At 41.3% G+C, this 26438-nt stretch overlaps 1 protein-coding gene across 1 annotated transcript in view; it reads right to left on the bottom strand.

The window, feature by feature from the left end:
* LOC144598267 (bromodomain-containing protein 2-like) overlaps window positions 1–5484 on the bottom strand; it is a 32387-nt gene extending 26903 nt beyond the window's left edge. The window contains exons 1-2 of the mRNA XM_078408207.1: window positions 5225–5484; window positions 3394–3573 (exon numbers count right to left, since the gene is read on the bottom strand). The gene's annotated coding sequence lies outside the window, so the exon portion shown is untranslated. The remainder of the gene's footprint in view (window positions 1–3393; window positions 3574–5224) is intronic.
* Window positions 5485–26438: the final 20954 nt, after the last annotated feature.

The raw sequence follows: 26438 nt of genomic DNA, 5'->3' as shown, positions 1-26438 counted from the left end.
CCTGTAAATTTATCAATTCAGCTCACCTTACTTAAAGTCAGTTTGTAATCTGTTCAGACTTTTTAGGGGAATTGAAAATGTTAAAATTTTGACTCGGATTTTTAACCACATTCTGGTTTAAATTTGTCAGATCAAAATGCTTTTGAAAAGACTTAGCCAAATATAGCCCTAAATATTTGTTACTTTTCTGTTGGAACTATACTGCTTCTCAAGAATGGAAGTAGTTTTAAAATTGTAAAGAGAAACATTAGGAAACAGTCAAATGTCCCAGCAGCAGTTGATGAAAATCAAGATACTGTACTGGAAATCTGAAATGTTAACTATTTCTCTTTCCACAAACTTGGTGAATGTTTCCAGCGTGTTCTGATATTATTTCAGATCTAGCAGAAGCCTTCTTCCAGCAGCATATTAGTTTGGGACCATATCTGTAATTTAGCTAAAAAATTAGCTTAACTGCCTCTAAGTACAAGAGAAACTGGTGCAGAAATTAGAAATATCACAGGAAAGGTGTGGTCATTCTCCGGCTGGGTTCATGAAGTGTGCTCAGGTGAATAGTAGAATCAGGCCATGGCAAACAGGACAGAAAACATATGCTGAATACAGCATACTGTATAAGGTTTGCACCTCTTCTTCTGATCCACCTGTTTGGAAACCCTTTCATTATTATCGCAAATATTTACAGGCTACTGATGAGGAATAAATTCCGCCCTTATGAAATTTGTAAGAGGCGGAGTGGTTGTGGGGGGGGGGATGGTCAGAGAGTGAATAAATAAATAACACAAAATGCAGAATCATCTCAAGTCTCAATAATTTGATATTGACGTATTCAATGTGTGCGTTTCCATTCAAACTGATGGTTATGTGGAGGCACAAGAGGATGACACTTACCTCCACCCTCCCCTCATCCCATCTGGCTCTACTTGCCTTCCTTCCTCCCTTCCCCTTATCTATCCCTACCCATCACTACCACTTTCAAGTCTTCAGTTTGTTATATGTTCCAGATCATACATGTTCAAATGCAGCAATTGTGAAATGGACAATTTTCTAGGTCACATAACTTGGGGGTTGCCTGTACTCTGGTACATTAAAGAAAGTTCAATTAAGAATTTTTCTTCATATTAAATAATTGACAAACATTCTTTTTTTTAAATTGCATCAATGGTAGCTCATCCAATGTATAGCTTGCAATTAATGCAATGTAATGGTTAACTAATTATATGCTTTAAGGAATCAGTATTCTGTTTGAGGTAAATCAATTTACTTTTGTATTTTCCATTACTTTACCAAACAAAACTAAAATAGCGAACAGTTCTGAAGACCAAATGTAGAATGTTAGCTAAGAATTCCAGGTTTTCCCCACTCCACTCAAAATGATGGCCAAATGTGAAATCTAAATAGGTAACGACCATTGACAGAAACCAAAATCATTATTTAAAAAAACATAAAGCAGTGACAATATTGAACATAGAACAGTACAGCACAAGAACAGGCCCTTTAGCCCACAATGTCTATGCCAAACACAATGCCAAGACCAACTCTCATCTGCTTTAACAGATTTAAGTGTTCTGCAGCTGCGGCTCACCGGCAGTCTCTCTGTCTTTTTTTGTTTTTTTGTCTATTGTCATCGTTTAATGTACGTTTTGTTCTATTTTTAACTCTGTGTATGTGGGGGGGTGGGTGGGGGAAACCTTCTTTCAAATCTCCTCCTCAACGGAGATGCGACCTTTACCGTGCCGTATCTCCGTTCGCGCTACGGCCTAACATCGTGGAGTCGGCGGCCTCCAGCTGGGATCGACCTTGAAGACTCCGGTCGCAGGGCCTGGACTTACCATCACGGAGGCTTCGGCCGTGGGCCCTGCAGACCGCAACATCGGGAGCTCGCAGGTCCCTGGCTGGCGACCGGTTTTTGGGAGCTCCAGCCGTAGCAGCTTCGACCGCCCCGAAGCGCGAGGTACGATCGACCCGCTCGCAGGACCTTCATCGCCCTGCGTGGCTCGGCCGCAGCACTTTCCATCGCCCGGTGGGGGCTCAGGACCTTCATCGGCCTGCTTGGCTCGGCCCTGAGACTTTCCATCGCCCGGTGGGGGCTTCAAAAAGTTGGGAGCCTCGATCACCTCGTGGCACCACGGGAGAAGAATGAGGAGGAGATAAGACTTTTCTTTGCCTTCCATCACAGTGAGGGTGTGCCTAGAACAATCACTGTGATGGCTGTTTGTGTAAAAATTGTATCTGTGTGTCCTGTGCTTTTTGTTGTCTACTGCCGGACCCTGACGTGAGAGGACACTGGCGCTGTTTATTCGCCGCTTCTCCGTTAGGATAGTTTGTCTGTTTGTTTTTATGTTATGATTGTTTATGTAAAGCGCTTTGAGCTTCTGGAAAGGCGCTATATAAAATAAATGCTTATTATTATTATTATTATTATTATATATCCCTCCATTCCCTGCAATCCATATGTCTATCCAAAAGTCTCTTACATGACACCATCATATCTGCCTCAGCTGCCTAACTTGGCAGCATGTCTAGACACCAACTACCCACATTGGTCAACCTGAGGAGTACCTTCAGCAACAGACTGGTTCTACCAAGATGAAGGACAGAACGCCACAGGAGATCCTTCTTCCCTGTGGTTACCATAGAAACATAGAAAATAGGTGCAGGAGTAGGCCATTCGGCCCTTTGAGCCAGCACCACCTTCAATATGATCATGGCTGACCATCCAAAATCAGTTCCCCGTTCAAGCTTTTTCACCCATATCCCTTGATTCCATTACCCTAAGAGCTATATCTAACGCTCTCTTGAAAACATCCAGTGAATTGGCCTCCACTGCCTTCTGTGGCAGAGAATTCCACAGTAAACTGTACAACTCCTCCCGCTTCTGTCGTGGGGTAGACGGAGACTGACTCTCTCTCTCCCCCCCCCCCTTCCCCTCTCCTCCCTAATCCTTTCCACTTGTCACTTTAATTTCATGTTTCATGTATTTTGTGTTTTTATGAATTGGCAGATCAATTTCCCTCCTGGGATAAATAAAGTTCTATTGTATCGTATCATATCATAGACAACTACCCTCTATGTAAAATAAATGTGCCCCACTTATCTCCTTTAAACTTTACTCTTCTCTGCTAAAAATTATGCCTTCTAGTATTTGATTTTTTCATAATTTTATACACTTTTATCACATCTCTCGGTAATATCTAGTGTTCCAGAGAAAACAATCCAAGTCTGCCCAACCTGTAGCCAATACTCTCTAATTCAGGCATCATTCTGGTAAAACATCAGCGAGCGCAAGCATATACTCAGCAACCATTTTGCTGAAAACTTGCACTCTGTCTGCCACGGCCAACTGGATCTCCCGTTGTTAACCATTTTAACACCTCTTTCCATTCCGATACTGACCTTTCTGTCTAGGCCTCCTCCTTTGCCAGAGTGACGCACTGCTTTACTACAACATTGTCTTGTCATAATTCTGGTAAGTCTCCGAGGCACCCTTTCCAAAGTCTTCACATCCTTCTTGTAATGAGGCAACCAGAACTGCATGCAATACTCCAAATATGGTCTAACTAAAGTCCTACAAAGCTTCAGAAGGAAAAGTTAAGTCAGGGATGTAGGACTGAAGCAGTTAAAAAACAAGTTAAATTATTTCATGGTAGGATTTAAAGAAGACGACCTGAGGCTATGATTAAATGTTAAATTTAAATGTTAAATTCGGCAAGCAAAATCAAAAGAACATCAATGGAACTAAGAGGTGAATAGGAAGGCAGACACAAAATGCTGGAGTAATTCAGTGGGTCAGGCAACATCTTTTCGGGTCGAGACCCTTTCTTCCTAAGAGGTGAATAGGATCTCAGGGCATGATAAAAGCAATTTTGGGCAAATAGAAGTTTGTGGATAATGAAAGGCCTATAGAGAAAAATATTAATCTAGCTGAGGTAATAAAGCCTGGTAATTGCATTCTTCTAGTACAGGCAACTAATGCCCAAGAACTCGTGATGAGAATGAAATCTCATTACATGTTCATGAGCATTCTGTTGGCTCTACCTTTATTACCTTCAAATTCATCCACATTAATGAGCAGAGATCACATAAATCTAACTACTAGTGGCAATCAATAAACTGCTATTAAGGGTGCCCTGCACTTCTAAATATACTATTTGTATCATTAACAGATCAATGACACATTTGTGAAAAAAAGAGCCTTATGATCAAAAGAAAATTAAGATCTTTCATATTATGTCGTCCAACATAAGTTTTGTGAACTCACTCTAATATTCAACACAAAATACCTCATTAAACAAAAACAATGATAAGTCAACGTCCTGGCAGATTGCACAGTAGTTTCACCCCAAAAGCATATTTGAATGAAGAATCAATAATGAACATTTAAATGTATCAAATTAGTCTACACCTTTGTTTTGGATTTGTTAAGTGCATCTGATTGACAGAGATATTATTATTTTTTTAAACAGTTTCTAAACAAAAGTTAAAACTGAAAACACACCTCTGAACCAAAACTTAAGTAAAAAATTCTAACCTTAACTATGTCTGACTTAACTTGACCAGTCTGAAGGGTCTCAACCCGAAACATCACCCATTCCTTCTCTCCTGAGATGCTGCCTGACCTGCTGAGTTACTCCAGCATTTTGTGAATAAATACCTTCGATTTGTACCAGCATCTGCAGTTATTTTCTTATATTAACTATAAGCAAAATAAGTCACTGTAGACCATAATAGTTCAGTTAGATAAATGCACAACTGGACCACACAATACTTTTCAGGATTAGAAATTGCCTACACAATCTTCTAGTCACTGGACAACTCTGTAAAGCAGAACTAAATTCAGCCAAAAAGGTATCATGAACAAGTTTCTTGTGACTGTTTATTCAACCCTCTGTAACAAGTACGTGTATGTTTTGAACATGTGTGTGCATAAAAGAAAATAAACTTAACAAGCGGTTATCAATTAGGATTTTCCTACAATTTCATAGCCACACTCCAGGAGAGGCAAGTGACTGAGGTAAAGAGCAACAACAATTTCGATATCTTTGTTGCCCACCCACAATTTAGATTAGTGATGAAATTTCGCAGCATGGAAACAGGCCTTTCGGCCCACCACTCCTCGTCGTCCGCCAATATTTATTCCAATCCATTTCTTGTATTAATTTAATATCCCTCTGCTTTTCCTCAGGAGATGCAACCTCATTTGTAAACCACAAAATAAACTTCTTACATTGCACAAGCACGTTTGTACCCTGTTCACGATCTCCCTTCTTGCATCCCAGTACCACTGCCAGGCACTACATACAGTCAGATTGCGTTTGTGGGATGTGGAAAACAAACAATAGGACTGGAGGGTTTAAAAAAAAAAAATGCGAGGCAGTTTCCCTTCCTGTGACTCGGGGGGGGGGGAGGCTCTCCCTTTCGATTATTTATTTGGCGGGTCCCGCTAAGTTACTCCAGCGTTTTGTGTCTATTTTCCGTTAAGTTAGTTGTTGAACTGACCTTGGTTAAAAATGGTGACCGAGCGACAATAGCGACCGTTAATGGCGCGCGACCGGAATGGAACGGCGGGAGGTGAGGGACGATTATATTGGCGCGATGGCGGAGTCCATCCGGCAAAATCTATTCACTGGCTTTTCCCGATCCACCCCGCAGCGTGGTTTCAAAATTAATCAGGGGAACCTATAGGAAACGTTGCGGAAACGTGGACGAAGGAACAGGCCCTTCGGCCCACCACATCTATACTGTCCATCGTATCGATCTATACCAATAATGTGAACGGCCAAGCATCGTTTAAGACTCCTTTAAAGGAGTGTCAATGTTTATGACCAAGTGGGCGGAGAGTTAATTTACTTCAATTCGGAAGAGGCGATTAAGCTCCTTACGTCTGTTTATTGATTGTACTCCTGAATAAAAGGGCTCCTTTTGGATGGATTAAGGGCCGGTTGGAGGAGTAGAAAATCTAAATTCACTGTTGTAATCCAATCCAAAGAAGAAAAGGGAAGTGTTAATTAACATGAAATAACTTTTAACAATGTCACCAAGTTATAGATTGTTTATGAGTTAAAGGGGTGCAAAGACTAGCATTTACATATTTCGCTTGGGTAGCTTACACCACAGCGGTATGAACATTAACATCTCTATCTTCAAGTAGCCCTTGTTTACCCTCTCTCTCCATCCCCTCCCCCTTCCCAGTTCTCCTACCAGTCATACTGTCTCCAACTACATTTTATCTCTGTAACGCCCACTCCCCTGACATCAGTCTGAAGAAGGGTCTCAACCCAAAACGTCACTCATTCCTTCTCTCCAGAGATGCTGCCTGTCCCGCTGAGTTATTCCAGCATTCCAGCATTTTGTGTCTACCTAGCATTTACATAGTTGCTTACATTCAAGATATCCCAAATCATGTTATAACTATTAAAAATACTTCTTCAGTATTGTAAGAAACATGGCAGCCAATTTAGGCACAACAATTTGCGGAATAAGCACGTCGTCTGTTTGTAGATGTTGGCATCATTGGCCAGAATAATGAAGATATTTTAATCGTGCTTTCATTTTCCTAACCAGTCCGATGGAATCTTTTACAATAAGGTGTGAGAGCACACATGGCCTTCACTTAACATCTCAAAAGATAGCATTTCCAACTGAATGGTGTTTTTTCAGAACAGCATTGGAGAATCAGCCTGGAAATTAATGTAATACATGAGAGCAAGAGGAAAATGAACCTGTTCTGGTGCTTAATGAAAACATGGCTAATCTGCAGTTTAGGATCCACATGCTCATATTTTCACCACATTGCTTAATACTGGAAGCTATCAGGGACCTAACTCAGATTTAAAATTACCAATTACTATTTAAGAAGTAGAACAACAAAATCTTTACCATTCTCTGTTTATGAAGGCAGTTTCTAATCTCACTCCATCTCTTTCACCATTAAGGGCGGCACAGTTGTGCATCTGGTAGAGCTGCTGCCTTACAGCGCCAGAGATCTGGGTTCGATCCTGACCTTGGATGCCGTCTGTGTGGAATTTGCATGGTGCTTCCTGTGACTGTGTGAGTTTCCACTGGGTGCTCCGGTTTCCTCCCACATCCAAAAGACGTGCAGGTGTGTAGGTTAATTGGCCTTTGTACATTGCCCCGAGTACGTAGGGAGTGGATGAAAAACTCTTCCTTCACAGAGTTCAGAATAGACTGTTTCAGTAGTTGATGTCATGTAAGCATACTAGTGAAACTAGTGTGAATGGGTGCTCAATAGTCAATGTGTATTCTATGTGCCAGAGGGCCTGTTTCCATGCTGTTTCAATCAATCAAGTTTCCAACAAGAGGTTTACATTTACTACCATTCCCTTCCATTCTCTATAAACATTGCTAAAAATATTTAGTCCTTCTGAAGATTATCCTGCTCATATTAGTCATTCATCATTTTCGTTAAATTTGCAAACCTTCAAGTTCAGTCATTGCTTTTGACACCACAATAAGTGTTTACGTAGATGTTAAAAAGGATCTCTAAATAGATCTCTGTGGAAACAGGTCATCTGAGTTATTTCAGTGAACTATTTACATGGAAATTGTAAAATATTTCAAATGGATTCTGCCGTATTTGAGTTGCCCATTTTCCAGAAGACAAGAGAGAGCAGTCAAGACAGAAATAGAAAGAGTATCAGTGAAAAGGGATTGTCATCCTAAAGACTTCTTCAGGAAGTGTTTCTGGATGAACCTCAGAGCAGAGCAATGCCTCCTGCATCTTTGCTTCATAAAGGAAGCTGTCACCAATCTGACATCATCTGCAAACCTTGAGCAGAGATAGAAATAATGTCATCTATGTACACTAGTCATTTCAAGATATAACAAAGTACATCTGTGTTATCTCAGACTGCAATCCACTGTTGCATGGAGAATCTCAATAACAATCTAACCCAGAAGGATCAGAGTAAAGTGGGACAGGAGAATCACACACTTTGCCCACATTGCAATCTTACCCAAGATGCTTGCAAATTGTATGCTCACATGATATCAACTACTGAAACAGTCTATTCTGAACTCTGTTAAGGAAGAGATTACCAGGTTGATGGAGCAAAATGTTTAAGGATGTACTTAAAACTTCCTTGAAAAAAGTGAAATATCTGCATTAACTCCCAGGAATCTTTGCCCATGATCACTCAAACTGCAGAAGGAGCACTCAGGAGAACCTCAGTTCGAGGCACTGAGAACACAGAGCCCTGCATTAGTAGTAGGACTGCAGTGTCTCACAAACTACCACCTTCCCACCAGCTTGCACCATTCCCAACCTCCTTGTTGAGCATCTCATGGTTCACCTTTGGAAGGCTGCGAGATTTCCATGTTGGCCCCATTAGCCCCAGAGCCCACAAAAATGGAGTGGAAGCAATTAATCTTTGATCTTGAATGTTTACCTAAGAAGGAAGAGAAAAAGGTCGATTACCTTGTTAAAGGAATTCCAGGGTGCATCAATCATGTGGTATAAGATCAGAACTGAAAGACATCTTGGAAGGTTGTAGTTGGATAAAATAGAGAAGGGAATAAATAACAGTGACAAGTTCACCAGCATGAAAAAGAAGCTATTTATTTACCGCAGAATAAGTTTTAAGCTTTCATTTTGGTATCTCTTTGGTCAATGTCTGAACAGTCTTTATTTGTCTCCATCTCCAGCTTTGGTCAAGGCTCGTAGCATATGATCCTCATTTGAAGTTTGATCAAGCCAAAGTAAAGATTTGTCCTTATTATGTTGAAATACTGACACTCACATTGAAAAGTGCACGCATGCCTTTAATTTTTGAATGGTTAGCCAGAAATTCCAATTGCTTTCTTGGGCTGGCTCTGCCAAAAAGACCAGCAGAGATAATCAATTTAATTAGATTAATGAAAGATTCAGAGACTGGCAGTGTATCAGTTAACACCTTGGATATATATCTTCAATCATCCCAAAATATCCTCAATAAGATGAAACAATTAGAATTAGTAATTAATCTGGGTGTTGTTTTTGTTTGTACACATGATAATTATGTAATAGGTCTAATGATAACTTTAAATATTTGCACTTATGATAAATATGGAATATGTTTAACATTGATCTCCTTGGGACACACCAGCTCTCTTTTATTGTGGTATACATAGAAAAAAATACAGCATTACATATAATTTTTAGAAATTAAACAAACTGCATATCTGTATCCCATACATCTTCTTTTTCTGTACAGTAAAGTTCTTCATATTCTGAGAAACATCCCCAATATAAGGATACAGAATTAGCTTCATGGAAGGAAGCAGAGATTCCTTCTGCTGATGGTGGAAGGTTATTTCTCAGACTGGAGGCTTGTGACTAGTGGTGTGCCTCAGAGATTGGTGCTGGGCCATTGTTGTTTATGATTTATATGAACATTTTGGATGAGAGTTTACAAGGCATGACTAGTAAGTTTTCAGTTGACACTAAAGTAGGTGGTATTGTGGGAATGGAGATGATTATCAAAATTACAGCAGGATCTTGATCAGCTGGGGAGGTAGGCTAAGGAATGGCTCATGGAGTTTAATGCAGATAAGTGCGCGGTATTGCATTTTGGGAAGTCAAGCCAGGACAGGATCTACACAGTGAATGTTAGAGGCATGGGGAGTGTTGTAGAGCAGAGGGATCTTGGAGTGCAGGTCCATAGTTTCCTGAAATTGTCGTCGTCAGTTGATAGGGTGGTAGAGAAGGGTTTTGGTACATTGACCTTCATCAGTCAGGGTATTGAGTATAGATGTAGGGACGTTATGTTATACATGACAATGGTGAGACCCCATTTGGAGTACCGTGTTCAGTTTTGGTCACCTTGCTATTGGAAGAGTGTCATTAAGCTGGAAAGTGTCCACAGAAGATACAAGAAGATGTTGGTAGGAACTTGAAGGCCTGAGCTAGAGGGAAAGGTTGGGCAGGCTAGGACTATTTCTTGGACCGTAGGAGGCTGAGGGGGTGATCTTATAGAGGTGTATAAAATCATGAGGGTCATGCAGTTTTCTATATTATTGCTTATCCACCAAAAATTAACAAATTATTTCCTATGCTCTGGTTGCAAAAATATTTGGAGGCAGAGACAATAAGAGAACTGAGTCCACAACCAGCGATTGCTTGAATTGAGTTTTGTGTCCTAGATTTCAAATTAAATTTAGAGATTATGCTAAATTAGATTGGAAGGAGGTAAATTTAGATTTAGAGCAGGAAAATTGTAGACTCAGTCCTCACACTAAAAGGGCCTCACCCCTTTCCACTTTATGCAGGGATTACTCCTTCCTTGACTTCCTGGTCCACTCACCCCACCCTGACCCCAGGGTCCACTTACTCCTGCAACTGCAGAAAATGCAACACTCAATTTTACCCCTCTTTCACCACCATCCAAGGACCGAAACAATCCTTCCAGGTAAGGCAAAGATTCATGTGAACCTCCTGCAAACACATCTACTGATTTTGGCGCTGCCAATGTGATCTCCTCAACATTGGTGAGGTCAAAGACACACTAGCCAACTGATTTGCAGAGCATCTGCGCTCTGTCCACAGTACCCTCAACTCATAGTTACACATAATTTCAACTCCCCTTCCCGTTCCAATACTGATCTGTCCGTCTTTGCCTTCTCTATTGCCAGGTAAGGACCAATGCAAACTACAGGATTAACACCTTATATTCCTTATATTAACACTTTAGTTTTGGTCTCCAAATTTGAGGAAGGATATTCTTGCTATTGAGGGCGTGCAGCGTAGGTTTACTAGGTTAATTCCCGGAATGGCAGGACTGTCATATGTTGAAAGACTGGAGCGACTAGGTTTGTATACACTGGAATTTAGAAGGATGAGAGGGGATCTTATCGAAACGTATAAGATTATTAAGGGGTTGGACACGTTAGAGGCAGGAAATATGTTCCCAATGTTGGGGGAGTCCAGAACCAGGGGCCACAGTTTAAAAATAAGGGGTAGGCCATTTAGAACAGAGATGAGTAAAAACCTTTTCAGTCAGAGAGTTGTGAATCTGTGGAATTCTCTGCCTCAGAAGGCAGTGGAGGCCAATTCTCTGAATGCATTCAAGAGAGAGCTAGATAGAGCTCGTAAGGATAGCGGAGTCAGGGGGTATGGGGAGAAGGCAGGAACGGGGTACTGATTGAGAATGATCAGCCATGATCACATTGAATGACGGTGCTGGCTCGAAGGGCCAAATGGCCTACTCCTGCACCTATTGTCTATTGTCTATTATATTATCTTCTGGGTAGTTGTACGACCCCATCGTTTGAACATTGAATTTTCCATTATCAGGTAACCCTTGCCTCCTAAGATCCCTGTTCACTCTCTTTCCAATCCATCTCTGGACCTGTTCCCTTTCCCAGACCCCATCTTCAGCACTCCCATCACCCACTTATGTCCTATTTCCCTTCCTGCTTCCATCCACCTATGACTCACCGACCAGATTCCCTCTTCCATCTGGTTCCATCTGCCCTTCTTGTCTCACCAATTACTTTTCTTTCTTATCCGATTTCAACACTGATGGCCTTTGTGCCCTTACTTATTCACATCAGTAGCAGTCTCTACCTTCACCCTCACTTCACCCAAGCTGGCTCCATTTGCCCCCTTTTTTGTATCCACTTAGTCAGAGTCCTTACGTGGAGCTCGGAGAAGCAGCAAGCAGAAGCAGAGAGACAAGACCATTGGCTTGAAAGTCCGTGACAAAGAAGGTGAGTCACACGGAAAGACAGTTTAAAAAGAGCGGCAAGACCCAGGTTCAGGTAATTTACTAATCAGCCCTAAAGTAGTTGATTAGGTAACAGATAAAGAAGTGCAGCCGTAGTGGAGCAGCCTTATTGGGAGCGGCCTAATTGAGGTGAAATGCCTTGATGAGTAAAGTGTGAGTCTTTGGCGAGGAGGCTGAGAGGTAGGGAGGCTGAGAGGTAGGGAGGCTGAGAGGTAGGGAGGCTGAGAGGTAGGGAGGCTGAGAGGTAGGGAGGCTGAGAGGTAGGGAGGCTGAGAGGTAGGGAGGCTGAGAGGTAGGGAGGCTGAGAGGTAGGGAGGCTGAGAGGTAGGGAGGCTGAGAGGTAGGGAGGCTGAGAGGTAGGGAGGCTGAGAGGTAGGGAGGCTGAGAGGTAGGGAGGGTACACTTGATTGAAAATTTTGATTTTTGTCATTGAAGAAATGGCAGGCAAGTTGGTGCAGTGTGTTTCCTGCAGGATGTGGGAAATCAGGGACACCGCTGGAGCTTTTGGAAACTACACCTGCGGAAATTGAGTCCAGGTGGGAGGGGTTGACAAATTGGGAGTGTAAAGATGGAGTTAAAGGGGAAGTGAGTACAGGAAAAGTTACAAAAGAATTGGAATTAATGGGAAGGAAACTTTGAGAAGGGATAGAAACATAGAAACATATAAAATAGGTGCAGGAGTAGGCCATTCGGCCCTTCGAGCCTGCACCGCCATTCAATATGATCATGGCTGATCATTCAGCTCAGTAGCCTGTACCTGCCTTCTCTCCATACCCCCTGATCCCTTTAGCAAAAAGGGCCACATCTAACTCCCTCTTAAATATAGCCAATGAACTGGCCTCAACTATCTTCTGTGGCAGAGAATTCCACAGACTCACCATTCTCTGTGTGAAGAAATGTTTTCTCATCTCGGTCCTAAAAGACTTCCCCCTTATCCTTAAGCAGTGACCCCTGGTTCTGGACTCCCCCAACATCGGGAACAATCTTCCCGCATCTAGCCTCTCCAACCCCTTAAGAATTTTATATGTTTCTATAAGATCCCCCCTCAGTCTTCTAAATTCCAGCGAGTACAAGCCCAGTCTATCCAGTCTTTCCTCATATGTAAGTCCCGCCATCCCAGGGATCAATCTGGTGAACCTTCTCTGTACTCCCTCTAAGGCAAGAATGTCTTTCCTCAGGTTAGGAGACCAAAACTGCACACAATACTCCAGGTGCGGTCTCACCAAGGCCCTGTACAACTGCAGCAGAACCTCCCTGCTCCTAAACTCAAATCCTCTTGCTATGAATGCCAACATACCATTCGCTTTCTTCACTGCCTGCTGCACCTGCATGCTTGCTTTCAATGACTGGTGCACCATGACACCCAGGTCACGTTGCATCTCCCCTTCTCCCAATCGGTCACCATTCAGGTAATAAATACTCTGCTTTCCTGTTCTTGCCGCCAAAGTGGATAACCTCACATTTATCCACATTATATTGCATCTGCCATGCATTTGCCCACTCGCCTAATCTATCCAAGTCACTCTGCAGCCTCCTAGCATCCTCCTCGCAGCTAACACTGCCACCCAGCTTCGTGTCATCCGCAAACTTACAGATGTTGCATTCAATTCCCTCGTCCAAATCATTAATATACACTGTAAATAACTGGGGTCCCAGCACTGAGCCTTGCGGTACCCCACTAGTCACTGCCTGCCATTCCGAAAAGAGAGTAAGGTCAGGGCCAATAGTGACTGGTGTGAGAGGGGAGGTGAATACTGAAATTAAAATGCTGTATATGCATGCGCGAAGTATAAGAAATAAAGTGGATGAGCTTGAGACTCAGTTAGAAATTGGCAAGTATGATGTGGGAATTACAGAGATATGGCTGCAAGAGGACCAGGGCTGGGAACTGAATATTCAATTATATACATCCTATTGAAAAGACAGTCAGGTGGGCAGAGGGGGTGGGGTAGCTCTGTTGGTAAGGAATGATATTCAGTCCCTTGCAAGGGGTGACATAGAATCAGGAGATGTAGAGTCAGTATGGATAGAACTGAGGAATTGTAAAAGGGTAAAAAGACCCTAATGGGAGTTATCTCCACGCAGCCAAACAGTATCCTGGATATAATAGACAATAGACAATAGGTGCAGGTGGAGGCCATTCGGCCCTTCAAGCCAGCACCACCATTCAATGTGATCATGGCTGATCATTCTCAATCAGTACCCCGTTCCTCCCATCTCCCCATACCTCCTGACTCCGCTATCCTTAAGAGCTCTATCTATCTCTCTTGAATGCATTCAGAGAATTGGCCTCCACTGCCTTCTGAGGCAGAGAATTCCACAGATTCACAACTCTCTGACTGAAAAAGTTTTTCCTCATCTCAGTTCTAAATGGCCTACCCCTTATTCTTGAACTGTGGCCCCTGGTTCTGGACTCCCCCAACATTGGGAACATGTTTCCTGCCTCTAACGTGTCCAACCCCTTAATAATCTTATACGTTTCGATAAGATCTCCTCTCATCCTTCTAAATTCCAGTGTATACAAGCCTAGTCGATCCAGTCTTTCAACATACGACAGTCCCACCATTCCGGGAATTGCAAGTTGAATCAAGAGTTAAAATTGGCATGTTGCAGAGGTAATGCTACGGTGGTTATGGGAGATTTCAACATGCAGGTAGACTGGGAAATTTGGTTTGGTACTGGACCCCAAGGGAGTTTGTGGAGTGCCTCCGAGATGGATTCTTAGAGCAGCTTGTACTGGAGTCTACCAGGGAGAAGGCAATCCTGGAGCTAGTGTTGTGTAATGAACTGGATTTGATAAGGGAACTCAAGGTAAAGGAGCCATTAGGAGGTAGTGACCATAATATAATGTTTTAATCTACAATTTGAGAGGGAGAAGGAAAAATCAGAAGTGTCAGTATTACAGTTGAGCAAAGAGGACTATGGAGGCATGAGGGAGGATCTGGCCAAAGTTGACTGGAAAGAGACCCCAGCAGGGAAGACAGTGGAACAACAATGGCAGGTATTTCTGAGAATAATACAGAAGGTGCAGGATCAGTTCATTCCAAAGAGGAAGAAAGTTTCTAAGGGGAGTAAGAGGTGACCGTGGCTGACAAGAGAAGTCAAGGACAGTATACAAATAAAACAGAAGTATAACATAGCAATGATGAGTGGGAAGTCAGAGGATTGGGAAACTTTTAAAGAGCAACAGAAGATAACTAAAAAGGCAATACGGGGAGAAAAGATGAGGTACGAAGGTACGCTAGCCAAGAATATAAAGGAGGATAGTAAAAGCTTCTTTAGGTATGTGAAAAGGAAAAAAATAGTTAAGGCAAATGTGGGTCCCTTGGAGACAGCAGCAGGTGAATTTATTATGGGGAACAAGAAAATGGCAGATGAGTTGAACAGGTACTTTGCATCTGTCTTCACTAAGGAAGATACAAGCAATCTCCCAGGTGTACTAGTGGCTAGAGGTCCTAGGGTGACGGAGGAACTGAAGGAAATTCACATTAGACAGGAAATGGTATTGGGTTGACTGATAGAACTAAAGGCTGATAAATCCTCGGGGCCTGATGGTCTGCATCCCAGGGTACTTAAGGAAGTGGCTCGAGAATTCGTGGACACATTGGTGATAATTTTTCAATGTTCTATTGATTCAGGATCAGTTCCTGTGGATTGGAGGGTAGCTAATGTTATTCCATTTTAAAGAAAGGAGGGAGAGAGAAAACGGTATTATAGACCAGTTAGCCTGACATCGGTGGTGGGGAAGATGCTGGAGTCAATTATAAAAGATGAAATAGGGGAACATTTGGATAGCAGTAACAGGATCGGTCTGAGTCAGCATGGATTTACGAAGGGGAAATCATATTTGACTAATCTTGGAATTTTTTGAGGATGTAACTAGGAAAATGGACAAGGGAGAGCCAGTGGATGTAGTGTACCTAGACTTTCAGAAAGCCTTTGATAAGGTCCCACATAGGAGATTAATGGGCAAAATTAGAGCACATGGGTACTGATAGAAAATTGGTTGGCAGACAGGAAACAAAGGGTAGGGATTAACGGGTCCTTTTCAGAATGGCAGGCAGTGACTAGTGGGATACCGCAAGGCTCGGTGCTAGGACCGCAGCTATTTACAATATACATTAATGACTTGGATGAAGGGATTAAAAGTAACATTAGCAAATTTGCAGATGACACAAAGCTGGGTGGCAGTGTGAACTGTGAGGAGGATGCTTTGAGGATGCAGGGTGACTTGGACAGGTTGTGTGAGTGGGCAGATGCATGGCAGATGCAGTTTAACGTGGATAAATGTGAGGTTTTCCACTTTGGTGGCAAGTACAGGAAGGCAGATTATATGAAGGGTGTTGTTAAGAAAAGGGGAAGTACAATGAGATCTGGGTGTCCTAGTGCATCAGTCACTGAAAGGAAGCATGCAGGTAAAGCAGGCAGTGAAGAAATCTAATGGCATGTTAGAACGGAGATGAGGGGAAAAAAATCACTCTGAGAGTTATGAATCTGTGGAATTCTCTGCCTCAGAAGGCAGTGGAGGCTAATTCTCTGGTTCCTTTCAAGAGAGAGTTAGATAGAGCTCTTAATAGACAATAGAATAGACAATAGACAATAGGTGCAGGAGTAGGCCATTCAGCCCTTCGAGCCAGCAACGCCATTCAATGCGATCATGGCTGATCACTCTCAATCAGTACCCCATTCCTGCCTTCTCCCCATACCCCCTCACTCTGCTATCCTCAAGAGCTCTATCCAGCTCTCTCTTGAAAGTATCCAACGAACTGGCCTCCACTGCCTTCTGAGGCAGAGAATTCCACACCTTCACCACTCTCTGACTGAAAAAGTTCTTCCTCATCTCCGTTCTAAATGGCCTACCCCTTATTCTTAAACTGTGGCCCCTTGTTCTGGACTCCCCCAACATTGGGAACATGTTTCCTGCCTCTAATGTGTCCAATCCCCTAATTATCTTATATGTTTCAATAAGATCCCCCCTCATCCTTCTAAATTCCAGTGTGTACAAGCCTAATTGCTCCAGCCTTTCAACATCCGACAGTCCCGCCATTCCGGGAATTAACCTAGTGAACCTACGCTGCACGCCCTCAATAGCAAGAATATCCTTCCTCAAATTTGGAGACCAAAACTGCACACAGTACTCCAGGTGCGGTCTCACCAGGGCCCGGTACAACTGTAGAAGGACCTCTTTGCTCCTATACTCAACTCCTCTTGTTATGAAGGCCAACATTCCATTGGCTTTCTTCACTGCCTGCTGTACCTGCATGCTTCCTTTCAGTGACTGATGCACTAGGACACCCAGATCTCGTTGAACATCCCCTCTCCCTAACTTGACACCATTCAGATAATAATCTGCCTTTCTATTCTTACTTCCAAAGTGAATAACCTCACACTTATCTACATTAAACTGCATCTGCCATGTATCCGCCCACTCACACAACCTGTCCAAGTCACCCTGCAGCCTTATTGCCTCTTCCTCACAATTCACACTACCCCCCAGCTTAGTATCATCTGCAAATTTGCTAATGGTACTTTTAATCCCTTCGTCTAAGTCATTAATGTATATCGTAAATAGCTGGGGTCCCAGCACCGAACCTTGCGGTACCCCACTGGTCACTGCCTGCCATTCCGAAAGGGACCCATTTATCCCCACTCTTTGCTTTCTGTCTGTCAACCAATTTTCTATCCATGTCAGTACCCTACCCCCAATACCATGTGCTCTAATTTTGCCCACTAATCTCCTATGTGGGACCATGTCGAAGGCTTTCTGAAAGTCGAGGTACACCACATCCACTGACTCTCCCCTGTCAATTTTCCTAGTTACATCCTCAAAAAATTCCAGTAGATTTGTCAAGCATGATTTCCCCTTCGTAAATCCATGCTGACTCGGAATGATCCTGTTACTGCTATCCAAATGCTCAGCAATTTCGTCTTTTATAATTGACTCCAGCATCTTCCCCACCACTGATGTCAGACTAACTGGTCTATAATTACCCGTTTTCTCTCTCCCTCCTTTCTTAAAAAGTGGGATAACATTTGCTATCCTCCAATCCACAGGAACTGATCCTGAATCTATAGAACATTGAAAAATGATCTCCAATGCTTCCACTATTTCTAGAGCCACCTCCTTAAGTACCCTGGGATGCAGACCATCAGGCCCTGGGGATTTATCAGCCTTCAGTCCCATCAGTCTACCCAAAACCATTTCCTGCCTAATGTGGATTTCCTTCAGTTCCTCCATCACCCTAGGTTCTCCGGCCCCTAGAACATTTGGGAGATTGTGTGTATCTTCCTCAGTGAAGACAGATCCAAAGTAACGGTTTAACTCGTCTGCCATTTCTTTGTTCCCCATAATAAATTCCCCTGCTTCTGTCTTCAAGGGACCCACATTTGCCTTGACTATTTTTTTCCTCTTCACATACCTAAAAAAACTTTTGCTATCCTCCTTTATATTATTGGCTAGTTTACCCTCGTACCTCATCTTTTCTCCCCGTATTGCCTTTTCAGTTAACTTTTGTTGCTCTTTAAAAGAGTCCCAATCCTCTGTCTTCCCACTCTTCTTTGCTATGTTATACTTCCTCTCCTTAATGTTTATGCTGTCCTTGACTTCCCTTGTCAGCCACATGATAGCAGAGCCAGGGGGTATGGGGAGAGGGTGTACTGATTGTGGAGGATCAGCCATGATCACATTGAATGGTGCTTGAAGGGCCAAATGGCCTACTCCTGCACCTATTGTCTAGTGACTGGAAGGCTTGAATTATAAAAAGAGGTAGGATAGGCTGGATCTTTTTCCCTGGATAGCAGGAGGCTAAAAAATGATCTTATGGAGGTACATAGAATCAGAAGGAGCATAGATAAAGTTAACAGCCACAGTCTTTTGCCCAGGGTATCGAGTCTAAAAATAGAGAGCATAGGTTGAGAGGGGAAAGATTTAAAAGGGAAGGGATCTGAGTGGTAACATTTTCACACAAAACAGGATAAGTATATTGAATGAACTGCAAGAGGAAGTTGAAGAGATGCGTACAACTACAATGTTAGAAAGACATTTAAGCTACTACATGGATAGGAAAGCTTGAGAGGAATATGGGTCAAATGCAAGGAGAATTTAGCTCAGGTGAAACAATTAGGTCAGCATGGTCGATTTGGGCTGAAAGGCCTGTTTCTGTGCTGTATAACTCTGACTTTAAGGCCTCAGGAAAGGCTGTAGTTTCTATACCATCTCGAAATCCCACTTCGATAGCCATTACTTCTCGGGTATGAAATGTAGTTATAGCTTACGCACACGTCGCACCCTGATATGACAAAACGAATCTTCCAAACTCCTTTTCTTCATTAATTGGTTTTATTAAAGTAGCACAAATCATAGAGTAATAAATTAGTTCCCGTACTTTATCAACTGTTTCTTCTTCAAACAATATCTAGAAATTCTTGGTTATTACCGCATGGTTCTTACAAATATAACCGGTGTGAGCGCATGGTACGAGCACGTGGTAAAGAACTGTATGTTCACCATCCTCCAAGTCTAAACTGACCCACAACCTCTGTCGACACACACTAGCCTCCTCCCATCTAGACACTCCCAATGACGCATTATGTCAAACCCACAAGCAGTCAAAAAAGACATAAACTAGAAATATTAAAACATAGCCATAACACAATGACAATAACTGAATTAAGCATAAATGGCTCCTACATTAAGCATAAATGGCTCCTACAGCTACTAAGGCCCTTTCTCAGGAGGCAAAGCTGGGGGCAAAACATTGTCTGCCATTAAACATGTGGAGATATTCTTTCTAAACATTATAAATATCTCTGATATGAGGTTTGCAAATGCAGTGTTGATATAGGTGAATAATATTAAAAATTATATTTAAAATCTCAAACCTGGAGGTGGAATTGGCAGAAAATGAGCTCAATGTCATGCTCTGTCCTGTCCCTTATCTATCTCAGCTTAACCACCCTCCTACAATCAGTCTGAAGAAAGATCTGACCTAAAACATCGCCTTTCTATGTCTCCAGGGATGTTGCCTGACCCACTGAGTTACTCCAGCTTTTTGTGTCTATCTCTGAGCTCAATGTCATGCTGGGCCCAGAAGTCATTAAGAGGAAAACAGAGGAGGACGATGCTGAGGCCCTTGCTGATGATCAATCTTTCAAGGGTGTAAGATCAGCAGGGATGGTGAAAACACTGAGGGGGCTGAAACCTGGGAGAGACTTGGGCATCAGTGAAATGTGAAGGAGAGGAAAGATCTGGAGAATATTTTAATGCTGTTGAAATTTGAGATACTTGATGTCTGGAAAGAGGTAAAGAAAGTCTGGTGAAAGCTCTGCTGATAGCTTATTTTTCAAGATCCATTGATTTCTAAGATTGTTGAGAATAATTTGTTGAAGTATTATATTTCAGGATGTGTGATAACTGATGTGCCTGATTTTTATAGATAAGAAAGTGTGGACACTTGCCTGAAAAGCAGAAATGTTTTACTTCCTGCTTAAAATTTGATCATATAGCTACTGGCACACATGTCTCTAAGGTCAGCATATTCTTGCAATAATATACAGCACTCAGATCAACAAAATAAATTATACTGAAGGAAGTTTACTTTGAGTATCCAAGATCTAAAAAAATAATGTTGAGGTGCAAAATTGAGCTTTTTATATTCTCTTCCAGTATAAAGCCTGCCAAGTGCCTTAGTCATAAAGGGGATTACATTGCACTGAGCAGATAAAATCGTTTGTTATTTTGCCTCCAGTTGTATGCCACCTGTAAAAAAAAACAAGTAGGTATGTGATTGAGTGTTGGTTTGAATAATGTAATTGCCATAGTTGAAAAATGCCAGTGTTTGAAAGGTTGAAGATTTCTCTTTTTAATTTAATTAATTGATGGGATACTGATATGGTGGCAATAGTGGCATCCATTCCTAATTGCTCCAGAACATAGGAGACAGTTACGAGTCAATCACAATGGTCGGCTTGACTTCCATATCAGCCAGACTTGATAAGGATGGCAGGTTTCCCTTCCGAAAGAACATTACTGAATTAGATGGCTTTTTATGTTGATCCAGTAGTTTCATTTCAGCCACACACTGAGAGTTACTTTTATTTGGTGCAAGGCTTACAACAGTGAAAAGCAAGTGAGAGAAAACATAATGATATTATATAAGTCACAATTCATAAAGATTCATGGTAGATAAATAAAACTTATTTTTGTAGTGAATTAAGTAGTTGCTTTTATTGGATTTTTTTTGTTCAACCTACAGTTTTGACATTGACAACTCCTGTGATTACTAAACCTCTTCCTGCATTGCATTCAGGTTTTTGGTACTGTACTCCTGGCGTAAACCTATCCCACATTCCTCTGAGCACGTGCCTGGAAGGTCTCCAACTCTCTTGTGAATAAAAGACATTGTCCTTTCTTTCTACCACTGCAGCCCAACCTTTGGGGTGCAGCCATTGAAATCTTTTAGAGCACATTTTCTCTGTTGATCAGCCATTATTGAACTTTCACTGCACAACATATAAAATATTCTCCACTGCACGAACAATCACAATGCACTATACTTTAAAAGATGCAAATTACTTGCGTACAATGCATGCTAATTTTAAATGACATTCCTGACTTTGGGTCCCTGCTATTACCTGATGGCAGTTAACAGTGCACGAAGCACTCACCATTGATGAAAATTAGCAAGTGGTATGTCTCCATGGAAATAAGGAAGTGCGAGTTAATTGCATGTCATGATTTCGCCTATAATTTTTTTGGGGTCTTCAATCAACCTGAATCTCCCAATATTTTTGATAGGATAACCAAAGATGTCAGAAAGGATAATAGATTGTTGATTGGACAAATGTTACAGGAATTTAGATAAACTTTACAGGGATCCTCATAGCCAGAGACGAACAAATAAGTTCATGATTTTGTATGTTAATTTTCTGAGATCAGAAGAAAGGTTTGTATTAAGAGAGACCAGGCATCAGATGATGTGTTGTAGTGACAAATATTCATTCTGTCAATGATCTGGAGACTGCCAAAAGTTCCTGAGAGGGAAATGAGATAGCTAATTCTACTTCGTAGACTCAAGGATATCCATTAATGAATGGTTATGAAATTACTGCAAACCCTTGCGGTTTACTATCTCTCCCTAATAATGTTTGATGTTAAAATCCTGCCAACGTTATTATCATAAGTGGTGGCAAGTTTATTTCTGAAGCTGAAGTATGCTAACCCATTGGCTAACTGCCATTTTCTGTGTAATGTAGTAAACATTTCAATTGCTCTTTGTACCACCTCCAACATAGCTTATTTATGTGGTTCGTTATTTCATGGTCTGACTTCCTCTTTGGTGCTTTTGGCTTACATTTAGCCCAGAAACTTATCGTATAATGTTTAGGCCAGTGAAAATACTTTTAAGAAAGCTACTTTTAGGCTTCAGCATCTACCTAGATTTGAATAGTTAATCTTCAAGCAGTTCATTGATGAAGAAATGAGGTGAAAGGGTTAAATCATTCTCAAGGGACTCTGATTAGTATTCCTTGTGAGGTGTACCATATACCTGTACCAACACATTGGTTTAAACAGCTGCATCCTCCTTCCACCTTCTAAATGCAAAACATTGCACACACTAGAAATGTACCATAAACACTTTAAATAGTGTAAAACACTCAACAGATCAGGCAGAATATGTAGGGAGAGAAATCGAGTTAAGATTTCGGCTTACTCATTTATCTGAACTTGTTTTTGTGACAAATAAGCAGCTTTTGAAACCATAAATAAGCAACTTTGAAGGCAGAATTAAGAGAATTAATGTTCATTGGATCACAAAGAAAATACCAGAAAGTACTTTAAAAGTTTGGAATGTTCAGGCTTAAAATCAAGTTTTCATTGGAGTTTAAAGATCTATCGGATATTTAAGAGAATGAAGAATTCCCATTCTCTTAAAATAACAAAATAATAGTTGTAGATAAAGGAATGCAGCACAACAAAAAAATCTAAATGTCATGGTTGTGAAGACTGATTTAATACCACTGCTAGAAAATGAGTTATTTATACACAGACTGATCAGATAAGGATGTCTGTGATTAGAACATAATATAATGGCGATACAGGGAGGGAACAGGCCCTTTGGCCCACTGTATCCATGCTGGTCGTCAAATACCTATCTATACCAATCCTATTTACCAACCCTCAGCCCATAGCCTTCTATTTTGTGGCGTTTCAAGTGCAAATCTAAAATGTTGTGAGAATATCTACCTCCACCAATCCATCAGACAGTATATTCCAGATTGCAACTAAACTCTGGGTGAAAAAACATTTTCTTTGAGTCTGTATTTCCTATCCTTTACCTTAAACTAATGCTGTCTGATTATGGATACGTTTGCTGAAGGGAAAACGATTCTCACAATTTACCCTATCTATGCACCTCGTATTTCTGGATAGATTAACTAAAAGGGGCTGAAAGGAATTTCTTTGTAATCATAAACTAGATTTGGTCGAGCAGACCAAATGAAAATACAAAAGTAATTGAATTGTATCAATCACTTGTACAAACAATATTTAGGGAAATAATTCAAATTTGTTCTGTACTCTTACCTGAGCAGTTAAACACTGGCAAGACTGACTCTATTGCCTTTGTGTAAGAAGGAACTGCAGATGCTGATTTGAACCGAAGATACAAAAAGCTGGAGTAACTCAGTGGGACAGGCAGCATCTCTGGAGAGAAAGAATGGGTGACCGTTCGGGTCGAGACCCTTCTTCAGACTCTATTGTCTGAAGAAGGGTCTCGACCCGAAATGTCACTTATTCCTTCTATCCAGAGATGCTGCCTGTCCCGCTGAGTTACTCCAGCTTTTTGTGTCTTTGTACTCTGCTACAAATCCTATCTTATTCTGAATTCCGTCTGTCTCTAAGGCTTGTATACTTGTCCATCTGGAATATCATGTCCCATTTCTATCACTAAAACAGGAAATATACATGGTCTTGCAAGGCATGAAGGTTATATGCATCTGAATTATATAAGGCCTTTGAAGAGTTAAATCAAGAAGCCAAGTTACAAAGCCTTGCATTGTTTTCCCTTGTGATTAAATGGTTGAGGGGATGCTGTAATTGAGGTATTTAAAATAATATAGATTAGATAGATATTTCCTCTAATGGAGGAAATTCAACACAAAAAAATATGATTTTTAAATTAAATGCAAGCCATTTAGAAATGAAATCAAGAAGCACTTTTTACACAAGTAGTGGTGTATACTGGGAACTTTAAATCAAAAAAATAGTTGGCAATGGCTGACTTGACATTTTCAAAACTGAGACTGATAATTTAATAAGGATATCAAAAGATGTGGAAAACCAATGGATAAATTGATTTGAGCCACAGGTTAGTCATGATCCACCAGAATGTAATGAAAACAAGGATGTGTCAGGAAAGAGCAGGTCATACAAATATAAAAATATACCTCTTAATGAAGTCAAAGCCTGGAAAAATGATCTAAGCATGAGAGTGAAGATGCCACATTAGTACTAGGGCAGCTAAGTTAATGTAGAATTATATTAGGACAAGTAGAAATACAGTCCAATTTTGTGCACTATAAAGCAGCCATTATAGAAAAGTGATTGCAAAGTGATGAAGGTTGTGAATTAAATATTTCCAGGTGCTTAACGTATTGAAGAAATTGGCAAATGGAAAAGCAGAAGGGGATACATGATAATGTAGGATCAAATAAAGAAAGGATATTGGCATGGAAAATCAAGAAGTAGAATCAGTTTGGATAAAGCAAAGAAACAGTACGGTCTGGAGTCATAGGCGAACGTTGTTTGAAGCCCCAAACAGCAGTGACAAAGCAAGGTATAAATCAGGATGTTAGAGGTCATACAATGAGGGTTATTGATTAGTAGGACTGGATGTGACAACTAGGGTTTGCACTACAATTGACTGGTGTTGTTCTTGACACAGCTTCAGTTGTGTACCTCGATGACACTGGGTGTTTCGGCCTTTTATCACAAGGCACCCTCAGTCGAAGCAGGCCCACCGCAGGGTGATCAGACCTGGGTGTGTGTCTTAAGGTTAGCCACTAGATGGTCACTTGGCAGCCCAGACAGCATCTCTTCTTTTCAGCCACAGCCAGTGACTGCTCTGTTTGGCGGCATTGGCAAGTTCTTTGATTGCCCTCCTTTGGGCCTGCCCTCTGACTCCTACTTCCCTCAGGTGCCTTGCGGTGGAACTGGCTACAAAGCCCCTGCACCCCACTTCCACTGGACGCACCCTTACACTCCAACCTCGCTCTACAATAATCACACAATAATGTAGAACATCAATCTACATAAAGATTGGGCACACCAAGCAGAAGAAAGAGCGTGGAGGAAGTGATCATGAAATATGTATGAGATGTGTTTTTGGTAGTGCATTCCAAGTACTTTAATTTTAGGGAAATTTAAATCCCCTAGTAGGTGACGCCACCCTTTTTTTTCTAATCTCTACCCATTCAGCCTCATCTGTAGAGCTTTGTAATGAAGAGGCCTTTAAGGAATAATAATTATAGAGTCTTGGAGTTTTACAGCAGGGTAACAATGGGGAAAAAAGTAAAGGAATACGAGATCACAGTAAAATGTTTAAAGACCTGATTTCAAGATGGCGCAGAAGCCAGGCAACTCTGCCTGCTGGTCTCAGAAGTGGATCAGCAATCATTCATTACAATTGCTCCAATCTTTTAAAACTTTATTTCTTTAATGGGACTTTACTCGACTTTATCTTGCATTAAACATTATTCCTTATATCCTGTATCTGTACATTGTGGACGACTTGGTTGCAATCATGTATCGACTTTATCACATAGTGGAGAGCACGCAACAAAAAAGCTTTTCACTCTATATATATATATATATATATATATAGAGAGAGAGCTTTTCACTCTACCTTGGTACATGTGACAATAATAAACTAAATTAAATATACCCAAAAATAACAGTAACAAACATTGGATAAAATTCTAATTTCAGCATAGAAACATAGAAAATAGGTGCAGGAGGAGGCCATTCGGCCCTTCGAGCCAGCACTGCCATTCATTGTGATCATGGCTGATCATCCACAATCAGTAACCTGTGCCCAACCCCTCCCTATATCCCTTGATTCTACCAGTCCCCAGAGCTCTATCTAACACTCTCTTAAATCCATCCAGTGATTTAGCCTCCACTGCCCTCTGTGGCAGAGAATTCCACAAATTCACAACTCTCTAGGTGAAAAAATTCCTTCTCACCTCAGCAAGGAGGTAAAGACATTGATGGGGAATGTGAAGGAAGAATATGACAATGATCTGGTAATGATAAAAACACACCATCAAAGTATTTCTTTAGCCAGAGGGTGGTGAATTTGTGGAATTCATTGCCACAGATGGTGGTGGAGGTCAAGTCATCGGATATTTTAAAAGTAGAGATTGATAGGTTCTTGATTAGTAAGGGCATCAAAGATTACGGTGAGAAGGCAGGAGAATGGGGTTAAGAGGGAAAAATAGATCAACCATGATCATATGGCGGAGCAGACTCAGAATGGCCTAATTCTGTTCCTATGTTTTATGGTCTTTTGGTCTCGTATGTAACAATGAAAAGATTACAAAAAGTTCATATTTTTCCTTTTTTAATTGAGATAGGAGAAATTATTATTGGGGAATAAGAAATTAACCAAATGTTTTGTGTCTATTTATTGCAGGGGAAGACACAAAAAACTTCTTGAA

This window comes from Rhinoraja longicauda, chromosome 11 (assembly GCF_053455715.1).
Source record: "Rhinoraja longicauda isolate Sanriku21f chromosome 11, sRhiLon1.1, whole genome shotgun sequence".
In the NCBI taxonomy this organism is placed as follows: Eukaryota; Metazoa; Chordata; class Chondrichthyes; order Rajiformes; family Arhynchobatidae; genus Rhinoraja; species Rhinoraja longicauda.
Note: the sequence above shows the minus strand (reverse complement) of the source record. Positions and strands in the feature narration are given on the sequence as shown.